Below are 20,154 nucleotides of genomic sequence, written 5' to 3'. Positions count from 1 at the left end.
GACCACTTTATTTGGATTTACAACAACAATTGTATATAGTCCTAACTAACAAGTTTAAAACTTTCCTTGATTGTGTTGATACTTGGAATCATAAAGAAGGGCCCAGTCTCCCACAACAAACATTTTATCTTTGATAAAATCATCATGCCACTATTGTAGTTAATGTTTGATGAGTTATGTGTTATTCAATGTAGATAGTAAGTTACATACCAAGCTCCAGAGTAGTCCTCAATATTTTATACTCAAACTCCATAGGCATTACAACTGAACTACCATAGACAAGCTCAAAAGGAGTGAAACCTGTTGTAGATTTCTAGGTGGTTTTATAAGCCCAAAGAGCTTCAAGAAGGCATGTAGTCCAATCCTTCCTATGGAGTTCTACTATGTTGGCGAGAATGGCTTCTAGCTCCCTATTGGTAACTTCTACTTGGCCATTATCTTGCGGATGGTAAAGTGATGATTTACCATGCTGAATAGTATATTCCTACATAAGAGTAGCTATTTGATTAGGTGTAAACTGAGATCCTTGATCAAATGTCAACTCCCTACGGATTCCAAATCATGTAAAGATGGATTCATACAAGAAATTGGCAACGTTGTTATCCCTTGGATGTTTCATGGGTTTATCCTTTGCCCACTTAGTTACATAATCAGTGCAAACTAGAATATAGGATTTAGCTTGTGAAGAGGGTTCAATAGGACCTACAAAGTCAATCCCCCATTTATCAAAAGGTGCAACAACTACTTGAGGCTGTAGGGGAATTTCATCTGATTTAGTGGGTCTTCCCATGCATTGACACTTATTATATTTCTTTGTGTATCTAGTTGTATCCTTGTGTAAACTTGGCCAATAGTACCCGGTTGTTAATATTTTAAAGGTTGTCCACTTGGCTACAAAATGACCTCCATAGGGCTCATCATGGCATGCCATCAAGTTATCATATGTTTCATCTTCCCTCATGCACTAATGCATTACTTGATCAAGACTAGTATAAAACATAAATCCATCAATCCAAGAATAGTTAAAACTCTTTTCAACTAGTATCTTTCTTTCTTTAGCAGAGAAGTGAACTAACATCTTCCCTATGGTTAGGTAATTTATAATATCTACATACCATGGATTTTGTGTTGACAATAGGAAAAGGTGTTCATTAGAAAACTGTTGTCAATGGCTACAGGATCATCAAGGATATGCAACCGAGAGAGAAAATCAACTACCACATTGGCCTTGTCGGGTTTATCTACTATTGTGATATCAAATTATTGCATAAGTAGCAACTAGAGAACCAATCTTCTTGATATTGTAGGCTTGTTCATTAGATAATTTATAGAAGAGTGGTCAATATGAACAAATATTTCATATGCAGTAATATGTGCTTGAATTTATTCAATGCATAGATAACTATAAGTAGCTTTTTTTCAGTGACTGTGTAGTTAAACTCTACATTTACTAATGAAATAAATAGCATGTTCAACTGAGTCTACCTTTTGGCCTAGCACTGCACCTATAGCATAGTCTAAGGCATTTGTACAGATGTGGAAAGGTAGTCCCATTTGGGCCCTCTCAAAACTGGTGTTGTGGTGAGAAATTCTTTAAGCTACAAGAAAGATGTAGCACACTCAAAGTCTCAGACAAATTCAGAATCCTTTTTTAACAAGTTATAAAGGGGCATTGCAACTTGACTAAATTTTTTGATGAATCTTCTATAATATCCATCATGTCCTAGGAAACTTTGTACATCCTTCTACTTCTCTGTGTAGACAAGGTACTAATGACCTCAATCTTTGCTAGATCTGCTTGGATTCCTTTTGATGAAATGAAATGACCTAGTACTACTCCTTCCATCATCATTAAACATTTTTCACTATTTAGGGAAAGGCTATAGTCTTGGCATATCTTGAGTACCTTAAGTTGGATTTTTCCTCCTCAAAAGTAGTCCCATAAATAGTAAAATCATCCATTTAGATCTACATATAGTTAGCAGATACATCAAGAAAAGATACTTATGACAACTTGTTGGAATGTGGCTAGGGCATTACACAAGCCAAAAGGTAAAATTGAGTAGGAAAAAGTTTTTCATGAGCAGGTGAACATTGTTTTTCCTTGATCCTCTAGAGCTATTTGTATCTAATTGTAACCACTAAAACCATCCAAAAAAGAAAAATATTCCTTGCCAGCTAGATTGTCAAGAACTTGATCTATAAATGGTAAGGGGAAGTGGTCTTTCTTAGTGGCTGAATTGAGCTCCCTATAATCTACACAAACTCTTCATTTTCCTCCCTTCTTTGGTACTAACACTAGGGGTGATACCCATTGGCTATCAGAGTTAGGGTAAATAAAACCAACACTTAATAGTTTATGGAGCTCATTTTTAACTATATCCTTCAAAATAGGGTTAACTCTCCTCTAAGGTTGTTGGATAGGTTTGAAGTTAGGACTGATGTAGATCTTGTGAGTGCAAAGCATAGGATCTAATTCTTTCATGTCCATGTAGTCTCAAGCAAATGCTTTTTGATTTTTCTACAGTAATTGCAACATAATTTTCTGATGGGAAGGTGATAAGTCATTGTTTACTTTCAACTCTCTTTCTAGACCAACTTCCATCTTAATAACCTTATTTGTTATGAATAAATGGGAAATATGAGAAGAATCCTTCTCATGAGGTAATAATGAGTGAAGTAATTAGGAAGCTTCTGAATGTTGAGGTGTGTTCAAAGGTGGTAATATGGTTTCTAGGACATATTCCACTTGAGGACACGCTTGAGGCTCTACTCCATACTCATTCATGATAATGGATGAAATGATCTCATCTTCTTACTAAGAGGCTACAAATGACTCTCGACCTATCATCATTAGTTGATGGATAAAATTAACCTCTAGATCATCATCTCCCAATTCTAGCCAGATTACTCGGTCATCTAGCAACAATGGCTAAGTAGGGAAATATAAAGTCAAGTTTTAAGTATAAATACCATTAGATATTGTCATCTTCCTAGACCAAAAAGCTATATAGGCATATGTAGTAGCTAACCATGGTCACCCTAAAATTAAAGGATATCCACCCATGTTAGCCTTTGGGGAGAGGACAACAAAGTCTACTAGATACTCCCAAGAGTTTAAGGTGAATATGACATCTTCTGTCATCCCATCTAGCTTGATGGTAGAATTATCAACAAGCTAAAGTATGGTTGGTGTTTCTCTAAGACCAAATGTATGCAATTGAGACAGTACCTCATTTTTCATGACATTTATAGTTGCTCCTAAGTCAACTGAATAATTTTGAACTTGCATCTCATGAATGGTGATAGTAACCACAAGACTCCTAGGGTTAGAATATTTAGGTACAGTTAATTTCTCCAACACTAAATTAAACAATTATCCTAAGACATGAATAGTTTTTGGATCCTTCTTCTTTCTTCCTAGCTGTTTGATATATGCTTGATTGATGGCTTTAGTATAGGCATAAACTTCCTTGATAACATCAATTAATGGTATTTTTACTATCATTTTCTTCGATTGACTAAGCAAATCAATTACTGTGTGGTTTTTTGTAGGCTGGCCTTGTTCCATGAGACTATGAGGAAACAAAGGTTATTTGGCTATAGGAGAGGTCTTTTGATCTGACACATCTTCTTGTTCAGTTAGGAAATCTTCAACTTTAGTTATTATAGACTTTTGGGGTGAAGGAAGAGTAGTGCTTGACCGTAAGTGGATATCATTCAAGGAAATAGCATAGCTTTGTTGTTGTGTTGGCTATTTGGTACTATTGGGATTGGTATTAGACTGAACTAGTAGTTGAGTCTTCTTAGGAGGAGTATTAGTGACTGTAGGAGGAATCTTTAGAGCCTGTTGCTGAAGTGGTGGCATTAAAGCTTGCTGACTAGGTTGGGTATTCCAATTTTGGGTTTGCTACCAATCTTGTTGAGGTTGTTGCCAACCTTGTTGAGGTTGTTGGCAACCTTGCTAGGGTTGTTGTCAACCCTGTTGAGGTTGTTTCCAACCTTGTTGAGGTTGTTTCCAACCTTGTTGGGGTTGCTACCAACCCCATTGAAGTTGCTACCAACCCTGCTGAGGTTGTTGCCAATTATTATTTCCACAAACCATTATTTTGAGAATTTTTACATTGATTGTTATTGTTATAATTTTGAAGAGGATCTTATAGCATACCTTGTCTTTGAGCCCATGGCCTTCGTTGAGCAATGTAGAGCACCTTTCCATTTTCATCAATGGCTTTAAACTTAGTAGGCATTAGTTGTGTCTCAAGGCTTGCAAAAGGCTTGCCCCTACAGTTTCTTTTCTTCTCCCTACAATATGGACAATATTTAGCTAACATGACATCAGCTTTGGCCTTCCTCCTTCTCACCTACATGGTATCCAACTAAGTGGCTACATCATTAATGATGTTTTGTTTGAAATCTGACAAGAAATTGGATAGTTCCATCATTGATACTCCTGAACTAACATTAGACTTATGTGGTAGGTCTCTAAGTCCCCTACCTTTCTTCACAGTGGCCTTGGAATAATTCAGACATATATATTGTATATCACTCCAATTTTTCTAAGTGATATCTCCTCTTTCCATAAGATCTAGAGCTTTAATACTTCCATCATTTACACCTCTCAGAAAAAGATGTTTCTTTGATTCCTCGTTCATTTGGTGTTGTGTGTTATGCTGTAGGTTGAACATGAACCGTGAGACATAATCTTCCAAGGTTTCATCATCCTTTTGGGACATTTGAAAATGTTATCTCCTTTCAAATCTCAACCCCTACAATATTCTTTATACTTTGTAAGAAACAAGTTGCTCATTGTAGGCCAATCTACTACAACGTTGGCACCCAACCCCATGAACCATCTCAAGGCAACTTTCTTTAGGGTGGATGGAAACAACTTCATCTTGTGAGCATCATTTGTATAGTCATAAATTTTTCAAAGGATATCAAACTTAAAGAGGAAGGTTTCAAAGTCTTCAGTTATTAGGCCATAGAACTTGGGAAATGCGACAGAAGATATGTTCTTCAAATTTTGACTACCTTGTTGAGGACGGATAGGAAGAGGAAATTTAGGCTAAGACTAAACCATTTTTGGAGGAGGACCTTTTGGTAGTTGATAGATAACAAGGGCAAGTGGATTGTCTTGGTATTCAAGTTCAACAAAAAGATTATTCAAATGCAAGGATTCTTTAGAGGATGAGGGCATTCATTCTTGAGCAACAACAAATGGATTTTCAAAAGGTTCCTCTTCTTCATTCTCACTATGAGGTTATTTAGGCTCAGGATTAAAAATATCTTCCTATTTATTATGAGGAAGAAATCTCCCAGGGAGGTCTCTTCTTCTATGCATGCAAAATAATGTAGAATTTAAACTAACATAATGACTTTAGGGTCAAACTAGATTGACACCATCCTCAACAATGAGGTAAAAATGATTGGTCAACTTAATACCTTAGTGAAAAAGGATTGGACATCCTTTCATAGTGATTCTATGGTTAGACAATATCATGTGTTTTACTTAAAATAATATATTGACTTTATTTAATTTGTCAACCCGGGAGCGTAAACTTGAAATGATAACTGCAAAGTATATGCTCTAATTCTTCTTGAAGTCATCACAACTAAAGAAAAGGCAATGCTAAAGGAAATCTATGCTAGAAACTAAAAAAAAAACTTAACTTAAAGATTAAGGTAATGTTGCAAATGGTAAACCTATCTATGCACCTATGTTGTAGGAACAGTTCACTGGGTCTATTATCAATGGCTAGAGGAGCAACAAAATTTTACCTTACTTAGAAACAAGAAGGAACTAAAATCTATTCTAATGGAACAAGTTCACTCACCAAGTGGGACCCCTTGGATGAGTGAACAAAAAAGACAATCAAGAGAAGAGATATAAACTTGAAATGTGCATTCTATTCATCCATGGTGAAAGATTACACTTGATTGAAAAATAGTATCACACTCTGTTGCTATGAAAATCAACTTATTATATTCTTCTTCCAAAACTATGCTCAAAGATACAATGGTCATTATTTAAAGGAAACTACAACTACATCCTGAATCTAAAATCACTCCATTAATGAAGATCAATTATAGACTCATAAAGTTTGAAATAGAAACAACATTAACCATGAATAAATCCTCCAAGAATATAGCAAGTTGTGGAAGCTACATTTGTGCGCTACAACAACAGAAAGCAATAAATGATTTGCTCCACTTGCGAAGATTTAGCAATCTGGTTGGCTTTGACTTCTTTAGCACTGAAATGTTGATCTTTAAATATCTGAGGAAAATACCTATAAAATAATCAATGCACACACAACCTCCACATACATATATCTATTTTCACCATCAATATTAGGGAAAAGGTGTAAAGTTCAAATTACCACTCTTGCAAATCCTATGCCTACAGGAGGAAAACTACCCAAAACATAACATAGATGGGGAAACATTCATCAACATGTAACATTACTTCATTATACCATTTATGTCCATAGATTCAAGAAGATATACCATATTTAAACTATCCATACTTCTACTTCATGTCTTAATAGATATATATATATACCTAAAAAATAAGTTCATCTACTTAAAACCATAAAATGTTGATTATTTTTGCAAGATAACAATTTTAAAAAAAGATAAAAATAAGTTAGGAAGATGGCCTTTTGGAGGCCCATCAATAAGCATAGAAAGGCTAAAGATAATGTGTAAAGATTTATATTTTTCATTAATGAAAATTTTCATATTTCTAACGATGAAAAGAACAACTATAAGGTGAGCAATATGGAAAGTGTTAAGAGTTGGGAGATTTCTAAGTTCAATAAAGACTCAAAAAAACAAGGGAATATGTGGTCTGGATTTCTCCACCCACCCCCCATGGCTGGGTCAAAGCTAACTTTGATAGTGTTGCGAAAGGGAACCCAAGTATTGTTGGCTGTGGTGATATTTTGAGAAATGAGTTTAAGAGTTGTCTCTATTCGATTGCTATGCCTTTGGGAACTCAAACCAATTATTGTGTGGAAGTTATCACAGCTCTCACTATTTTCAACATGGCTAGGGAAAATGGTAGTAAATGGGTTTGGCTTGTTAGAGATTCAAAAAATATAGTTAACTGTATAAAAGGGCAGCAAAATCCTAGTATTACGATTAGTCATATTATAGACAAAATCAAAACTAAAATCCAAACTTTTAAAGAAATCTATGTTTCTCATGAATTTAGAGAATCAAATAAAGCTACTGATGGGGTGGCTATTTTGGCCATGAGGAGTAATGACATTATAAAGTGGAAAGGCATGGAAAATATAGAAGACAAGCTCATTAATATTATTAATCATGATAGATTAAACTATTGAGCAGGGCTCATTATTAATCAAAATGAAGGATAAATTTTTTTTTTTTTAACACTAATACCTTGCTCACGAGGAACAACATTGGATTTTTGGATTGTGTGAGGTTGAAGACTCATTCAAACTGGAAAGATGATTGTATAAGTAAAATGGGTAGTATACAAAGTTTTTCATTACAAGGGCTTAATATCCACATAACGAAGCAGACCATGGGGATTGATCTTAATTTTCTTGAGCCAGAGGATTGTTAGTGGAAGAAGCATAAAAACACCTAGAGAATTTTAAAAGAAAGGTGGTGTTGTGAAGTTTTTGGAGAAGTTCCATGGTGCGGACAAGGAGATTACTAAACAATTTGTGAAGATGTGGGAGAATGGTAAGGTTATTCTGCACAACCGAAGGGTTATTATCAATATTGACTCAATTTCTAAAGTTACTAGGTTGTCTAGTTTTGGTAAAAAAAATTAAAGATATTAAGTATGCAAAGGAAGCCCTTAGATTCCCAACTAAGAAAAAGGAAAAGGGTCTTCTTGATAAGAAGCATGCTAGTTTCTTAGAAATCCACTAGATTAAGAAGAAATGGTGAAATGTTGTCAGAGTAATTACGGAGTATGTCACTCTTGATGGTAGGTTCACAAGAGTTTGTAACTACAACTTTGTTTTTCTTAATCACTTCAGACATGAGGTTAAAGTTTATTTTCCTTTCTATCTTTACAATTCTCTGGTTAAGGGCCTTGAAAAGTATTGCAAGAACCCGTCTAACTTTGTTCTTCATGAGGCTTTAATGCATTTGATTCTTGAGTATTTTGAGAAGCATAAAGTTGGAGATTTGCTATAGACTAAAAACTAGGAGAAGTCCAAAGAGGAGACTTGTAGGAAAAGGAAGAGGGAGGTGAAATAAGACAAGAAAAGTAGGGTTGTCATTTTGGACCTAGAGGACTCTTCGGATGACTCTTTTGATTCATATAAGGACCTTAAGAAGAAGAAGAAGAAATTCAAAGTATCTGAATTAGAAGGGACTACTTTTTCCACCCCTTCTAATAGTTCAAAGGATATTTCAATCTCATTGGAGATAGAGGACTAGGATACCGAGAAAAATGGTAGCTCTGAAAGGGAGGTTAGCACTCTTGATGATGGTGATCAAGCTGACTCTGAGGAAGAGGAAAAGATTAACATGGAAGACAAATGTGGGGAAGGTAATGAAGATCTTGCTCTCCACAAGGATAAGGTAGAAGAAAAGGTGGAAAAAAAGATGATAATAATGCAGAGCTTGGTAATGTTGATCTTGATAAACGGTATGGTGTGGAAGAGAGGGAGATTTTGGAGGATGAAAATTATGCCAATGATGAGATTGAGGAGGACTACATTGAGGAAGCTAAGAGGTTGTTACATAGGTCTCAGGAGAATGTGAATTGTAGTCAACACACCAATTTGAAAGCCATGGTAGTGAAAGCCCTAAATGACAATAGTGACAACAGGGTGAAGTGTAATACTGAAATTGAACAGGACACTATCAAAGCCTAGGATTCTATGTTGTTGGACCAATCCAATACTAGAAATAAGGACAAGGAAATGGGTAACTTGAAGATTCTTGATATTGCTCAAGCCAGGTATTCTAATTCCCTTCAGTTTCACAACTGGCTTGTCAATGAAATTTAGTTGATTGAAATGGAAATGAAGGATGATAGGAAGGATATTGATGATGAAACAAATATTGAATTGAGTAGATTGGTTAAGGAAACAAAGAACAATATTAAGAATTTGACTAAAAGAATAGAAAATAATGGAACTATGTTGATTACCATTTTTCTCCATAATCACAATTAACTAAAGGCATCTATGATGAACCATAAAAAGCTCTATGAAATGCTACAAAAATAGAAGGCCATTCAGCTAGACAAGGACGGGGTAGATGCTAAAGAAATCACGGGTCCTAGCAAGAGATGAGGGTCAATATGAGAAAGAAGATGGAGGATACAAAAGTGGAAGAGCCTAAAGAGGACTCCATCCTTTAGACTCTATAGAAGCTAAAAGATCTGGAAAATCAAATAGAGCATCTTCTCCTAGACTTGGCCTAGTTTCCTGGTTTTTTCTGTACTGGTCCTTTTTGTTTTCTGTATCTTTGTTGGACTGTTTCACTCTTGTTGCTTTTGTTGTTGAAGTTGCATAGTTTCTTGTTGTTAGTTGTCTTTTTTTTTTTTGTTGGTAACTACATTATCATTGTCTTTGTCATGTGTATCTACCTACAAGAGGCTTTTTTTGTAAAGGGTTTTGAGTCCCTTCAAAAACTATTTTTTCCTTTAGTCCAAAACTACCTCCCAATCACGTGTTTTTGGTGAGGGTAATTAATCTTGCTAAAATTAACCAAAATATAGCTTGGAAATTGGACCTTTGGGAAAGAAAGTTGAACAATTGATTCTAAAGCACTAACTGGTTTCATGTTTCCTATTTGATCTTTGGATCATTCATTATGATGACATCATTTTGTCAATGGACAAATTTCACCATTTCAATATGAACCAAGAAAAGCATCTAGCCTGCAACTTATATTATAAAGCAACATTGGAAGGATAAAATCCAATGGAATAAACCCCATAGCCCCCACCAATGCATCGATGTCTCCAAATAAAGGTAACGTGGCTGCAAGAAATCCACATATTATGATGTGCACAAATCTCAAAAATAGCTTAGGAAGTAGGTTTTGCAATGAGAAGACACCCATGCTCATATCTGCTGATTTCTTCTCTAAGATTTCATAAGCCACTATAAGATTATAAAAATCATAACAATAACAAGCAACCAAATAGGTACCACAAGTATAACCTCATCATCTGGCATGAGATTTTCTAATATGATATCATGAACATTATTTCCAAATGTCCAATAGCCAGATACTACAATGTCCTAATATGTTTCCATTATTACTCTATAACACGTGCATAGCCCTTTAAACATCTTTCCTATAACTAGAAGGGCAAGTGTTACCTATCTTTTAAGGACAATACCATTTCCAAAATTAGTCCCCACAATGGACACAAATTTAAACCCACTAAAATTACAAATAATTTTGGACCTAGTAACAAAATAATCTTTTGACTGATTTTCACTTGAATAGCCTACAACGATACATGAAATTACAATGCAAAAAGTTGTATCCAAAACCTAGATACAAGGATACATAGTTGATATATCACAGAGAGTGGAATGAAGGTAATTGACACAACAAGATCATAGCCACAACCATCATGATTATGAAATGGTGCAAGTTTAGTTTCCATCAGGATCCAAATTTGAGTACATCACTTGCAAACACTCGAAACCTAAAAGAGTGCTCCCAAATTTTGAATACATTTTCACAATGAATCTACAAAACATGTAGGTGAATAGAAATTTCTAGTACCATGGAACCTTTCTTTCCTTTGAAATGAATTCAATGAATCAAAGCCATACACATCTTATCAATATTTTCCTTGCATGAATGGACAATGACTCATGGATGAGAAATCCATAGGTGAGACTAGCAGAGAATTTCAAGATGGTGGCCCAATTTTGTAGAGTTGTAGTACTTAGAATTTACAGTTTCCAATTGCATTATTTGAGTGGTAATCATCATATTATAGAGACACTATCTATTTGAAGTGGCATTTGAATCTTCACATCTATTATGCTTGTGATTCCACATTTTACAATGATGGAAGCTCTCCTCCATAGGGTGTTTTTTAGTGGTGAATATTTGTAATTTTGAAAATTTTAGAATCTTTTTGCTAGTAATTTGGGTAATAATTTAAGATTTAATGCAACCTAAATTTCCACATTTTTATTAAATTTAGTTCTAAAATATTTAAAATCGCTCAATAATTTATTTTATTAAAAAATTTAAACTCAAAGATTCGCCACAATATTTGATACATGATTAGATTTGATTCATCTATATATTATTTATTATTTAAAATTAATTCACCAATAATTATCATAATTATCAGTTACTTTAGGGATATATTACCAATATTTAGCTTTCACTATTGATTTAAAATATAATTAAATTATCCTCATAATTTCCATGAGATAAAACATGTTCAATTTTGATTTGTAATATTCTAAGATGATTAGTGAACTTCCTATTATTATTGAGATTTGCCAATATTTTCTACTCAAAAATTATGGTTCCAAAATTATCGCCAATGTAAATAATATTTAAACATAAGAAAATTGAGAGATTTGCCGATAAAAATAGTTTGGTTTTTCAAAATAATGAATGATTCACTTCATATCACCATTATGTTCTTTATGAAATCCACTTTCATTGATATGCCACCACCACTTAATGGATTTATTCAATAGATACCAATCAATTCTCAAAAGGGGGCATTTTTCCAAGCATTTGGCTATTTGGGAAGACACATCACTGCATGGGGAAAGGAAGCTATGACCATTACTCAGATACATTTCATCAAATAGTTCACGTGCTATGTCAATTCTCTCATATTCTTGAAGAATTCTACAAACAACATCCCTTTGGGGTTCACATTCAAAATGGTTTTGTCCACATTGACTTAAATATCCAACACAAATGATTCCTTGTAGACAACCACTATCATTTTCCCACAATGATGTGTCTCATTGATCAATATTCAATATGCCATGAGTTCCTTCTCCTAGACACAACCATGTCGTGAGATGGCTTGCAAAATTGTATTAATTCTTGATTTCACAACCTTTATCCATGCATGAATTGGAAGGAAGACATGAGCTTTCTGAACAATTTCTTTGAAGTTTTCATTTCTTGTGGAAAGGAAATGACAATCTACAAAGGGATTGGTTGGCTTGATGACAGCCAATAGATTTCCATGAACTTTCTACCCATGGCTTTTTACCAACATACATAGTGATGTTGATACTCTTTATCATACTTTTGTAGGTGGTTAATGCTTTTGCTCCCTTTGGAAACTTTTCCTTTTGCATATATCTAAATATATGCCAAATTCCAATACTTAAATCATGATTTCCAATTAGAGTATCTAGTATTAATCTGAATGTATTGGTTCGACCAATGGTCGAAAAGTCATGAGCTCCATCTCAAATGGCCTATGTTTTCTTTCAACATTATCATGGGATTTCAAATAACTACCTTTCAATGAGGTTCATTAACCATCGGATTTTTAACTTCTCACATTTGGGCAAAGAGGTTAAGAATCATCTCCAAAACACGTATTTTTGGTCCCATGCTTAACCTTTTTGGTTTTGGGAGGTTAAGGTTTGGGGTTTAAAACACGTGTTTGGAATGTTTTTCTTAACTCTTTTTTGGATGGGAGGTTAAGATTTTGAATGGAAACATACATTTTGAACCTCGTTTCTTAAACTCTTAAAGTTTTAAAGGTTAATGTTGTCATCAAAAACGTGTTTTTGCACCTTTCATAACCTACCGCAATTTGAGACTTGGTTGACTGATTTTATAAATTCGAAGTGCTAGGCAGAGCCAGAGACAAGCCGAGGGAATTTAAGACCATAAAATTATTCAAAAGACAATAAATAGTGACCTCTTTTAAAACTTGAATTTTAAAACACTTGAACGTTTTGGGCTTAATAAGATGAAATTTAGCACAAATTAATAGGTATCAGGACCAATGCAACACGCCTAAAAGGAACAATGAGCTATATCTCTCAAGTAGTAAACTACTAAGGAAATCAAGAGTGGGGAATGAGAATGCCCATCAAGATATCCAAGTCTTCAACGAGGACTAATCTAATAACAATCTTCTCTTAAGTCCATATCAAGTGAGTGCCCGTTGGACTTCCTATTGAAACTACCAACCATCACAACAAATACATCTCTAATCACAAGAGAAATAAGTATCACTATCGTCTATAGGTATCCATGAGCATTTGTAATTGATCAATCCATGTTGATGTTCATCTCTAAAATTTTTTGTCTATTAGTGTCAATTACTTATTCATTTCTATGGAAAAGTTGGTTGGTCATCACAACGACCAAGCCATCCACTGACGGTCAAGCTATGTCTATAGTATTGTTCATATTTAGTTAAAGCCAAGAAACTCTATGTTCATTGAGTATTCCAATGTATGTCAAGTGAGATAGAAGATAGTTCATTCTGAGCTATATAGAGTTAATTCACACTGAGTCATACAATAAGTGTTGAGCATACAAAAGTAGAGGGAAAACTATTAGATTGTGGTGACTGATGAGGAAAGTATTGTACATACTTCATAAATTTGACCTCTATTTTATCAAAATTTTGGGTCGACATGTAATTATTAATTATAACCCTAAAGTGGTAAAAATAATTGTATAAAAGAGCTTAGGGTTAGGGGTTGTTTCATAGTTGTGATGCGAAATTGGTTCTTGCGGAAGTATTGAGCTGTAAGGGATTACAGATTGTAATTAGGTTATAATCAATGGATCATAATAATACCAGACTTTTTGTTTTGTGGACATAGCCCACGGATTGGGTGAACCATGTTAAATCTTGGTGCCTTGTGTTCTTTTCTATGTGATCTATTATTTTCTGTTATTGGTTATATTTGCATGTAATTATTATTTTTGTCTGTGGTTTAATCCTAACAAGTGGTATCAGAGCGAGGTTATTTTTTCAATTATCCTCTATAGGAAAGTCTCAAAGTTGAGTGAGAGGAATGGCAGATGAGGGTAAGCTGAGGGTTGATAAGTTTAATGGGAAAAACTTCTAGTTATGGAAGATGCAAATGGAAGACTATCTTTATCAGAAGGATTTATGGAAGCCATTGGAAGGCAAACCCAAGAATTAGAGATCTATGTCAAATGATGAATGGGATCTTTTAGACAGAAAGGCAGTTGGAAGCATTCAATTATGCTTAGCACCATCAGTGGCATTTAATATTACAAAAGTGAAGATGACAGAAGAATTGATGCAAACCCTAGAAAAACTATATGAAAAGCCCTCTGCTTCAAATAAGATATTTCTAATGAAGCATTTATTTAATATGAAAATGAAAAAAAGTGGATCTGTTGTAGATCATTTAAATGAGTTTAATACTATTACTAGTCAGTTATCTTCTATAGGTATCAATTTTGAGGAGGAATTTAGGGCTCTCTTGATTTTATGTTCTTTTCCTGAAAGCTGGAATGGCTTGGTAATGGCTGTGAGTAATTTTGTTGCTAGATCTAGTACCCTAAAATATGATGATGTGATCAGTGTTGTTTTGAGTGAGGAAACTTGTAGGAAAATCTTAGGTGGATCTACATCAGGAAGTTCTTTTAATGCAAAAAGTAGGGGCAGAATGACTGAGAGAGGAAGTAATTTTAAAAATCATGAGAAATCAAGAGGAAAGTCAAAGGGGAGGAGGTCTCAATCGAGAAGATTGAACGATTTTTGGTACTGTGGAAAACTAGGGCATAAAAGAAAAGATTGTTGGAATCGAAAGAAAAATGAAGGAGACAAATTAGATGGAGACAAGGAGGAAAATGTGGTAAGTAACAAATCTGAAGAGGATGCTTTGCTTTTGTCTTTAGAAAGTGTTGATGATTTATGGGTTTTAGATTCTGGTACTTCATTTCAAACTACACGTCATAGAGGTTATTTCATTCATTATGTCCAAGGGGATTTTAGACTTTTTTATTTGGGGGATAATGAACCCTGTCAGATTGTTGGAAAGGGAAAAGTTAAGATTAAGTTTTAGAATGGGAATCATCAGCTACTACATGAGGTAAGACATGTTCCAAGGCTGATTAAGAATTTAATTTCAATAGGGAAACTTCGTGATGAGGGTTGCATAGTTACTTTTAATGATAAAAATTGGAAGATTTTAAAAGGTTCCCTCATAGTAACAAAAGGTGTGAAAGTAGGCACCTTATATCTTTGTATAGGTCATATTGTTCCTTCTATTTTAATTGTTTAAGAGAAAAATAAAATTTTAAGAACAATTGTTGCAATTGAGCAGGGAGAACAAATAGCTGCTGTAAATTCTGATACAGTGTTGTGGCACAACAGGATTGGGCACATGAGTGAGAAAGGTATGAAAGTACTTCATTCAAAGAAATTTTTACCAAGTCTAAAATGTGTTAATATGGATGTCTGTGAAAGTTGTGTGTATGGAAAACAAAAGAGAGTGAGTTTTGTAAAGATTGGGAAGGAAAACAAAATTGAGAAATTAGAGCTTTTACATACTGATGTATGGGGACTAGCTCTCATTATTATGTTACATTTATTGATGATGCAATTAGAAAGGTATGGATTTATTTCCTTAGACATAAATTTGATGTATTTCAAACTTTTAAGAAATGGAAATGCTTGGTTGAAAATGAAACTGATAAGAAATTAAAATTTCTCAAATCTAATGATGGTGGTGAGTATTGTAGTCATGAATTTGAAGATTATTTCTCTACTAATGGTATTCATAGATAGAAAACTATTCCAAGGACTCCACGGGAAAATGGAGTGGCTAAACACATGAACATGAGTATAATGGAGTGTGCAAGGAGCATGAGGTTGCATGACGGATTGCCCTTATACCTGTGGGCAGAGGTCGTCAATATTATTGTATATTTGATTAATAGAGGTCCCTCTACTCCTTTGGGTTGTGGTATTCTAGAGAAAGCATGGACTGGTAAGAAAGTGAGTTATTATTTTCTAAAGATCTTCGGTTGTGAAGCTTTTTCTCATATAGATTCTGAAAATAGAACCAAGTTGGAAGCTATGTCAAAGAAATGCGTATTTTTTGGATATGGCATTAATGAATTTGGTTATAGGCTTTGGGATTTTGAAAATCATAAAATTGTAAGAAGCAAGGATGTCATATTCAATGAGAAAGTGTTGTACAAAGATCTATTGCAGCGACATGAGAAGAAAGAAGATGATTATGTAATGCTAGATGATACTTTGAAAGTTAATGTTCCAGCCATTCCTCATGATGTGCAACAACTGCAACAAAAAATACCACACACACCAATGAATGTTAGATGGTCAACAAGGCAAATTAGACCTCCAGAAATATTTTATTGCTCTTTGTATTCTATTTTATTAACAGATGTTGGTAAACTTGAATGTTATGATGAAGTTGTGCAGGTGGATACTAAGATTCAATCGGAATCTACAATGAAAGACGAGATGAATTCTTTGCTAAAGAATAAGACATGGGATTTATGCAAGTTGCCTATAGGTAAAAGTGCTTTACAAAATAAGTGGGTTTACAGGTTGAAAGAAGAGGAAGGAGGTAAGAAAAAATTTAAAGCTAGGTTAGTTGTGAAAGGATTTGCATAGAAAAAGGGCATTGATTTTGATGAGATATTTTCTCTTGTTGTTAAGATGACTTCTATCTGTACTGTTTTAAGTCTTATAGCTACTGAAGATTTTCATTTAGAGAAGCTTGATGTTAAAACAACCTTCTTTCATGGTGATTTGGATGAAGAGATATACATGGCTCAGCCACAGGGTTTTGAGGTCAAAGGTAAGGAGAACTTAGTGTGCAAATTGGAAAAAAGTTTATATGGCTTGAAACAGGCACCTCAAAAATGGTATCTGAAATTTGACAGTTTTATACATGAGCATGGATACATTAGGTTTCATTCAAATCATTGTGTTTATTTTAAGAGGTTGTATGATGACAGTTACATTATTTTATGATTATATGTTGATGATATGCTTGTAGCTAGGTCTAACATGGATCACATTAAGGGGATGAAATGCTAGCTAGCACATGCATTTGCTATGAAGGATTTGAGAGAAACAAAACAAATCCTTGGTATGAAGATTTGCATAGATAGGAAGAACAAAACATTGACGCTATCTCAGGCTGATTATGTGAAGAAGGTGTTGCAATGTTTTTTTATGGAGATTGCTAAAGTTGTCAGCACACCTTTACCTAGTCATTTGAAGTTGACTAAGAAGATGTGTCCCAAGACATAAGAAGAAGAGGATAAGATGTCTAAGGTACCCTATGCTTCAGCTATAGGAAGCTTGGTGTATGTTATAGTATGTACTAGGCCAGATATTGCACATGCAATGGGAGTTGTTAGCAGGTATATGAGTCATCCAGGAATTGAGCATTGGAATGCAGTCAAATGGATTCTCAGATATTTGAGAGGAACATCCACTAAGTGTTTACACTTTGGAGGCTTTGCTACTGATTTACAGGGCTATGTTGACTCAGATTTGGCAGGGGGATATTGATACCAAACAGAGTACTACAAGTATGTCTCTACTGTTGGTGGGACAGCTGTGAGCTGGGTTTCTAGGTTACAAAAGGTCAATGCTTTATCCACTACAGAGGTAGAGTATGTAGCTGCTACATAGGCAACCAAGGAGATGATATGGCTTTAGTTCTTTTTGGAAGAATTGGGACACCCTCAAATGGATAATTATTTGTTTATAGATAGTCAAAGTGCCATTCATCTTGCAAAGAATTCAGTTCTACATTCCAAGACCAAACACATATAGTTGCAGTAACATTTCGTTTAGTTAGTTTTGGAGGATGGACAGTTAAAGTTGGAGAAGATACATACAAATGACAATCCAACAGATATGTTGACAAAGGTAGTAACATGAGAGAAGTTGAACTCCTCTTCAATTTCGGTTGGTCTTCTAGACTAAACATGAATAAAATAATAACAGTGTCTAGGGTAGTTTAATCCAATGGGAGCCTCATGGAGTAGCGGCATAGCTATAGGATCAATCTCCAAGAGGGAGATTGTTGTTTAGTGTGGAGCCTCATTAGTCCCCAAGTGGGAGATTATTAGATTATGGTGATTGATCAGGAAAGTACTATACATATCTCATAAATTTTTTGGGGCTTAGGGCATCACCGCAAAAAAAAAAGGGGCCCTATTTTATCGAGATTTTGGACCAATGTGTAATTATTAATTATAATCCTAAAGTAGTAAAAATAATTGTATAAAAGAGCTTAGGGTTAGGGATTATTTCATAGTTGTGATGCGAAATTGGTTCTTGTAGCAGTATTGAGTTGTAAGGGATTGCATATTGTAATCAGGTTATAATCATTGGATTGTAATAATATCAGACTTGCTATTTGGTGGACGTAGCCCAGGGACTGGGTGAACCATGTTAAATCTTGGTGCCTTGTGTTCTTTTCTGTGTGATCTATTATTTTCTATTATTGGTTATATTTTCATGCAATTTTTATTTATGTCCATGGTTTAATCCTAAGAAAAACATGAAGATTAATCATGATCTAGCATTAGAGTGTTAATGTGTCAAGAAAGCTAGTGTTGACATATTTGTTTGGAATTACACAAACACTAAGATAAACCATTTTTTTTGACTTAATGCATGATTTAATGACCAAGGAGTAATTTAAGGAAATGATTACACATTTTGGCATGGATCATTAATCCCTATGTAAGGTATTTCACCAATCAGAAAAAAGAAGGTTTAAGCAAAAAAGGGAGAATTTTGGATCATTGATATTGTTAGTGAAAATAATTATTATTTGCACTTTACTTAAGTTTACTTAGGATAAATGCATTATTTTATTATTTCTTAGGTTAGACACCTAGGAGTTTGTGTACTCATATGAGTTATCATGTTGACAACACAGGAGTAAGCAACTCTATTTTAGTGCATGGTGTCTACAACGTTGGAGTATGCATAATCAACTAAGTTTTCATGTTGACAACATAGTTGTTTGCACTCTTAATTAAGCACATGGTGTCTACAACATAATTTTATGTGACACACCTTTGTAGGCTTATCCTCTCATCATTGCAGTAACTCCTGTGCTTAATGGAGGATAATCCACTCCTAGTGGACATGTGTTTAGTTGTGAGGCTTATCATATTGCTAACTCCTAGACATTCTAGAAGCATTCTAGAGGCCTTTATATACATGCACTCCTAGTGTACTATTACATCAATTAAATATCATATTGTTATTCTGATCATACTCTATTGGTCTATTTTGTGCTAGTTATTGTGCTTCTTGGTCTCGGGTGATTTTTCTCTAATGCAAATTCTTACATGGTATGTGAGCCATAGAGGCACATTTCATAGCCATTAGAGACTATTCTTCTTTACCTCTCTAAGGACACCTTGATTCAAATCCAAAGTATCTACAATTATTGGGAGCATCTAGAGCTAAAGCAGACCTCACCATTGTGTCCACAATGTCAATTCAGTGAAAATTGACTATCAATTTGCCTATGTTGGGCATAGTCAAATTTGAGGCAAATTTTTTTTGCAAACTGGCACCTGAAGGCCCGATTTGCAAATCCAGTATGATCATTTTCAGATTTACTTAATTTATTTTCAGATCTATATTCAGTTTCTCTGCAAGTTTTGAATTTGTATTTTCGAAAAAAAAATTACCTACACACAATTTTTTTTTGTAGGAACCAAGTGGTTAAACCTCGAGCCCTGCAGAGAAATATTCCTTATTGATTTGATGAATATTTCCTTTTTATCGATGGATATATTCTCAACCAAGGAGTGGCTTTTAACAAATTCTGGCCAAATTTCCTACTACCGGTGACATCACTTCATTTCACACCTGGTGACCTTGGTTTATTATAACCCCCACAGACTTTCTTATTAAAACACCTGCAGGGTGTTCCCATAGTGAATGTGGGATTTTTAATCCCATCCATCAGTGAATTTAATATTCCTAGCACTGACGACAACTCTAAAATCTGGCTCCAACTAGCCACATTTGTGGACATGCGACATTCCCAAATGCACAGACCCTATCCAGTTAGTGGCCAGACCTGCCACATGACACCAGACAAATAGCTCAGCCATATACACCTTAGCTAACACATAAGATGCCATACAACCACCTCATTGGCCACATGGCTTGATCATACTACT

General features: G+C 34.6%; 1 long non-coding RNA gene and 1 pseudogene across 1 annotated transcript in view; one reads left to right on the top strand and one right to left on the bottom strand.

Annotated features, from left to right (window-relative positions):
• The window catches only part of LOC149566647 (uncharacterized), a 278,515-nt gene that overhangs the window by 29,989 nt on the left and 228,372 nt on the right, over nucleotides 1-20,154 (top strand). The window lies entirely within an intron of this gene.
• Nucleotides 9,853-10,694, bottom strand: LOC149566649 (putative GABA transporter 2 pseudogene; annotated as a pseudogene).

This window comes from Cupressus sempervirens, chromosome 3 (genome assembly GCF_028749045.1).
Source record: "Cupressus sempervirens isolate cs-2001-9-10 chromosome 3, ASM2874904v1, whole genome shotgun sequence".
In the NCBI taxonomy this organism is placed as follows: domain Eukaryota; kingdom Viridiplantae; phylum Streptophyta; class Pinopsida; order Cupressales; family Cupressaceae; genus Cupressus; species Cupressus sempervirens.
The sequence above is the reverse complement of the archived record's forward strand: the minus strand, read 5'-3'. Positions and strand labels throughout refer to the sequence as shown.